Consider the following 5,897-nt stretch of genomic DNA (forward strand, 5'->3'; position numbering starts at 1 on the left):
CTCAGCAAAGCAGACCCGCCCCGCGAGCCCGGGGGGAGGGAGCTGGTATTGGGGGAGACACCCCTTCCGAGGCTGGAGGAGGATTTTCTCTGACATTCAGCTCGTAGATTCGGTCCCAGCCATCTCGGCCCCATCCCCCTGAGTCCCAGGTTTCCTTCCAGTTCATCTCCCACTTGTGTACCCTGGAGGCAGGCACTTAAAAACAAAAATAATTCACCTCGCAGAGCAGAGCCCTCCTTGCCAGTGGCACCAAAACAGCCACTTTTAAGTATATTTCATTTAAAATGTGGCATGTGTGTATATGTAAATATATATGTATATATATATTCAGAGATGCAGAATACTTTTTTATTTTAAAAATCCAGTCACATAATCATAATCCCTTGTTTCTTAATCGTCTTGGTAACAAGTCAAACGTGGAAAAGAAACCATTAACACTTGCCAACGTTTTTTAAATAGTGAATCTCAGCGAGTATTTTTTTTCCCCTTGGAACATTTTAGTTATACTTTAAGATCTCGTCTCACTTATTAGATTAAGTTAACACTCCTTTTCTCTTTGGCATCCTTGATATCTTGCTGTCATCATGGGGAGGAAAATGCTGTTTTTTGTGTGTGTGTTGCCAACTAAGAGACATCTATCTCTGCCTGTTACCTTTAGATCTAATTGCCAAGAAAGGTTAAGTTAAAGAGATGGAAATGCTGTCCACGACAGCCTTTTTCTAGAAATCTGACTCACACAACCAGTTTGGCTCAGTGGATAGAGCATCGGCCTGCGGACTGAAGGGTCCCAGGTTCGATTCTGGTCAAGGGCATGTACCTTGGTTGCAGGCACATCCCCAGTGGGGTATGTGCAGGAGGCAGCTGATCGATGTTTCTCTCTCTCATTGATGTTTCTAACTCTATCTCTCTCCCTTCCTCTCTGTAAAAAATCAATAAAATATATTTTTAAAAAAAAAGAATCCAGTTACTGCGATTATTATATTTTGTGTGACAACATTGTGCCAGGGATGGGGTTGTAAGTCCAGCACTGAAACTACATTTGTGTGTGACAACTAAAAAGAATTCGTAGTCCATTTACGAGTTTGAGTCCCAGTTCTAAAGCACTTATACTTCTGACCTATTCTCATAGGATAAGAGAAGTTGTATGGTTACTTGGCACTTAACTTGTACAAAAGATAGACTTCCAGGGAAGTGACCTAAAAATCACAAGCAGGCACAACAAGACTTTATATGAATCCAACAATGGGGTTGATCTCTTCCAAAACACATTTTAGTCTCATATTTAAGTACAAGAATCACTTTAAAAGCTAAGTAGTGTAAATACTGTACTATTTTACACTTCAGTTTTAAAGGAAATAAGCTGATTGGGGGGGGGGCGCTGAAGAGGAAGACAAGTGGAGTTGGAGAGGAGGGAAGTCACGGCATTGTCTCTTCTTAGCCCATAGATATGTTGGATAGAAGATAGCTCTCCCTAGAAGAAGCTTTTTTTTTCAGCTATTTTTCCAGGAATGGGGACATATGTTTATGGGTCTAAGTATACCACCCCCATGCCCCTTTCACAAAGTCTTAGTCCAGCCACCCACAGAGAGTAAAGTATTTGGCCACAAGAATTCAATTCATTTCTTCATTGATACCACTTGACAAATGAAATCATTTTGAAACTTTTTTGGTCCGTAGACCATTCTGACAAAATGCAAAAACTTTTCATCTAATCCTTCTGAAAAGAAAAAATAACTTACCAGAGATAACAATTCTGCTGTTAATGCAATGGTTTTAAAAGATACATGTGCCAAAAGCATCACAAATTCAAAGGACCCTCTCAGATCACACTTAAAAGGGTGATTGCCGTGGAATATTAAGAAGGTTGGAAATGGTCTCTGAAAAAAAAACAACACCTTTTCTTAACTATTCCAGTACTACAGTCAAACCTTGAAATAGTTTATGTTAATTAAAAGCTACCTGTTTTCTCAGCAGAGGTTACCCTCTCAATAATACCTACTGCTACATTACATAGGAATCCAGAATTGCAGTTCCTTATCAAAAAAGTACTGTGCTGGAAACTATTTATACTTTTTCCTTTCCAAAGATGATTTGAGGGAGCTCTGTGCTGGCCACTGTTTACATCACAGTAGGAGATCTGGGTGTCACTTTCTTTTCCCTCATCCTCAATTTCCTCACCTGGAGAGTATTATGCTAAGTGAAAAAAGCCAGTAAGAGAAAGACAAGTATCATGCTCTCACTCATATGTGGAATCTAATGAACAAAATGAACTGATGAACAAAATAGATCCAGAGAGCCTGGCCAGTGTGGCTCAGTGGTTGAGCGTAGACCTCTGAACCTGGAGGTCACGATTGGATTCCCCGGTTGCCGGCCACAAATCAATGATTCTCTCTCATCATTGATGTTTCTATCTCTCTTCCTCTCTGAAATCAATAAAAATATTTTTTTAAATAGGTCCAGAGACATAGAAGCATAGAAAAGACTGCGGAATCTCAGAGGAAAGGCAGGGGAGGGTGAGTGGGGAGAGAGCAACCATATGCATAACCCATGTAGGCCATGGTGTAGGCCACGGTGAAGGTCTGGGGCCTGGGGCAGGGTGGGGTAGGAGGGGTCAATGGGGGGAGGGGAAGGAGACATATGTAATACTTTCAACAATAAAGACAATTTTTTAAAATCGTGTATGTGTTTTTGTAAATTTTCTTAAATCCTTTGGAAACGAATGAATATCGAAGGGCCTTGACGTCTATAGACCTGCATGAACTCTTTCACCCATTTTCAACCTCCTTTTTCTCTACAAAGAGAAGAGACCACTAAGTAATGCTTGGTTCACATCCACAGAGACTAGCCATTCTGTATTGAAAACAGCCAAGGCGACAGAGGTGGCAGCCATCTCCTACTCAGCACCATGGCTGCCCTCAGACCCCTCATTAAACCCAAGATTGTCAAAAAGAGGACCAAGAAGTTCATCTGGCCCCAGTCAGACCCATATGTCAAAATTAAGCGGAACTGGCGGAAACCCAGAGGCATTGACAATAGGGTGCATAGAAGATTCAAGGGCCAGATCTTGATGCCCAGCATTGGTTATGGGAGCAACAAGAAAACAAAGCACTTGCTGCCAGTGGCTTCCGGAAGTTTCTGGTCCATAATGTCAAAGTGCTTGAAGTGCTGCTGATGTGCAACAAGTCTTACTGTGCTGAGATTGCTCACAGCATCTCCTCAAAGAACCCCAAAGCCATTGTGGAAATTGCAGCCCAGCTGGCTATCAGAGTCACCTATTCCAATGCCAGGCTGCGCAGCAAAGAAATGATTAGACAGGAGGTGTAAATGTTGTATTTGTGTTACTAAAATCATAAAATTCTGCCATCTGACATTTTGTCAAATAAATAAATACATACATACATACATACATACATACATACATAAATAAATAAATAAATACAGCCAACGCCCTGGTTAACTGCACCACCCCTAACGGACTGCTTTTTTTTGCCTCCTGAGTATCTATTACGTGGACCACATGAAATTGCCAATATTCAACCATTTTTTATCTAAAAAAGGTAGCTGTTTTGTATAGTTTTACCTAAATCAATGTTTTTTTTTAACTTAACTTTTGTTTCCGTGATTGTGAACCTCCTTTTTGACCTGCCCCCCCGAGTCTCTAAGCTGTTAACACTGAATTTCAGGAATCTTCAAGTTTGTTCTGTTTACATAATCACTACCATATTTCAGAAGCATTCTAGCTGACATGATTAGGTATACTTAACCCCCTTTATATTTTGTATCTTTCCTACTTTCTCAAAAATATACCTTAAAAACCATATCTCTTGTCTTATTTTTTCTTTTAAATATATTTTTATTGATTTCAGAGAGCAAGGGAGAGGGAGAGAGATAGAAACATCAATAATGAGAGAGAGTCATTGATCGGCTGCCTCCTTGCATGCCCCGCCATGGGGGATTGAGCCCTGACTTTCTGGTTCATAGGTCGATGTTCAACCACTGAGCCACACCAGCCAGGCTTGTCTTATTTTTTTCTTAATCTAGCAAAAGGAAGAGATAAAATTTTGAGCTTTTACTGCATGCCAACTCTTTCACATATTTACTCTGTTCAGCCCTAGGAGTTAAATATCATAGGTTTATCACTTTATAGGTGAGGAACCTGAGGCTCAGTAAGATTATGGGACTTGCTCAGTTTCATTTTCAAATAAGTGGCAGATTCAAACCCAAATGTATCAGTCTTACCAGTCAACATACCAAGTCTTAAATGATCCGCTTAAAAAATTCACCTATCCACCAAGTAAAAAAATTAAAAAGATAAAGAAAAAATATAGTAGATAAAATAGGTACATATTTATAAGGAAGGTCATTTTTAAACAAATCTTTAGAATGTGAGCTCCCTGTGTTAGGGATATTTTGAATGCTCTAACCAATACCAGGATGTTTAATATTAAGCAGAAAGATTGTCAACACATTTATCTTGTGGGAAAATAAAGGATGAGTAGAAAAATACAATTAACCAATAAATACTGTATGATAAAATTTATTTGACATTATAATAGTTACCTCTTTCAAGATCTTATTTCCCAAATGAGTTAGACCCTCATTTTCACTCAAGCTCCACACCAACAATATCATCATGGTACAAAAAGGACTGACGTTTTTATAATTCAAGAAATCCTATTCTCTTCATCCAGGCTATTGACATCCCTGGGTATTCTAAATTTCCTAGTTATCCATAACACTTCCGAAGTCATCTTCATGTCAGTCCAGGAAGTTTAGTCCACTGACAGATTTCTGAGTTGGTGCAACTTTCTGAGAAAAGATGGTTTACATATTTCTATGTTAATAATCTGTCTTAGGAGGATATAGAATGCTAGAAAGTGTCTTACTGATTATCTTTCTTAGAATAATATAGAATTCTAGAAATTACCTTGTAAATTAGCAAATGTATCAAGGAACTTTACTTAATAATACTAATGAATGATGTAAGGCTATTAATAAACAACCTTGGATGCCTCTGAGGTGTCTTGTCCTTAAATGATGAGCAAGAGCCTGGCTGGCATGGCCAAGTGGTTGAGCACTGACTTATGAGCCAGGAGGTCACGGTTCGATTCCCACGGTTCATGCCCGGCTGTGGGCTCCATCCTCCGACATTTCTGTCTCTCTCTCCCACTCCCTTCCTCTCTGAAATGCAAATCTTTAGAATGTGAGCTCTCTGAAATCAATAAAAATATATATTTTAAATGATGAGCAGCAACCTTCACTATGAAGTGTATTCATACTTCATGATTCAATCTCTCTTATAATAATTTTTTTCTATCCTTTAATCCTATAAATTATACATATCCATTAACTAGTCCCAAAAAGAACCAAGGCTTACAGAATGTAAGAGGAAGTGGGGGTGGGGGGGATAAGGAATGAGGTGGCAGGGAGAAAGTTGAATTGAAAACTATTTTTACCTGCCTTGAAGGAACAGAATTTTTCCATTTACCTCTACAATGGCTGAAATGCTGCACCATCTCATCACTCCATTTCAACCCAAGAAGTGGAGTAAACAATAAATGCCGCTGGCCGGGTAGCTCGGCTGGTTAGAGCATCCTTCTCTTGCTCCCCTCCACTTCTTCAGTCAATCAGTTGCCTGAGCATGTTTATCTGACTACCTCTGCCATGGACTCATTTATTAATTTATTCTTTTTGTTTGTTGAAAATAATGATTATGCACTATTTCAGGCAAACAGAGTAGTAATAGAGAACAATATCATAATAATAATATACTTGACCTAGTTTAAGGAAACCTTGCAAATACAAATGGATACCCATTCAAATCTCAGTCTCCTCTCCATACCAAGGGCAATTACCATTTAAAATTTAGCATTTATCATCCCCATGCAATATCTCAT

The 5,897-nt window shown here is 39.1% G+C and overlaps 1 pseudogene; it reads left to right on the plus strand.

The window, feature by feature from the left end:
- The first annotated feature begins 2,739 nt into the window (after window positions 1-2,739).
- Window positions 2,740-3,324, plus strand: LOC106727664 (annotated as a pseudogene).
- The last annotated feature ends 2,573 nt before the right edge of the window (window positions 3,325-5,897 follow it).

Source organism: Myotis brandtii, unplaced genomic scaffold (genome assembly GCF_000412655.1).
Source record: "Myotis brandtii unplaced genomic scaffold, ASM41265v1 scaffold112, whole genome shotgun sequence".
In the NCBI taxonomy this organism is placed as follows: domain Eukaryota; kingdom Metazoa; phylum Chordata; class Mammalia; order Chiroptera; family Vespertilionidae; genus Myotis; species Myotis brandtii.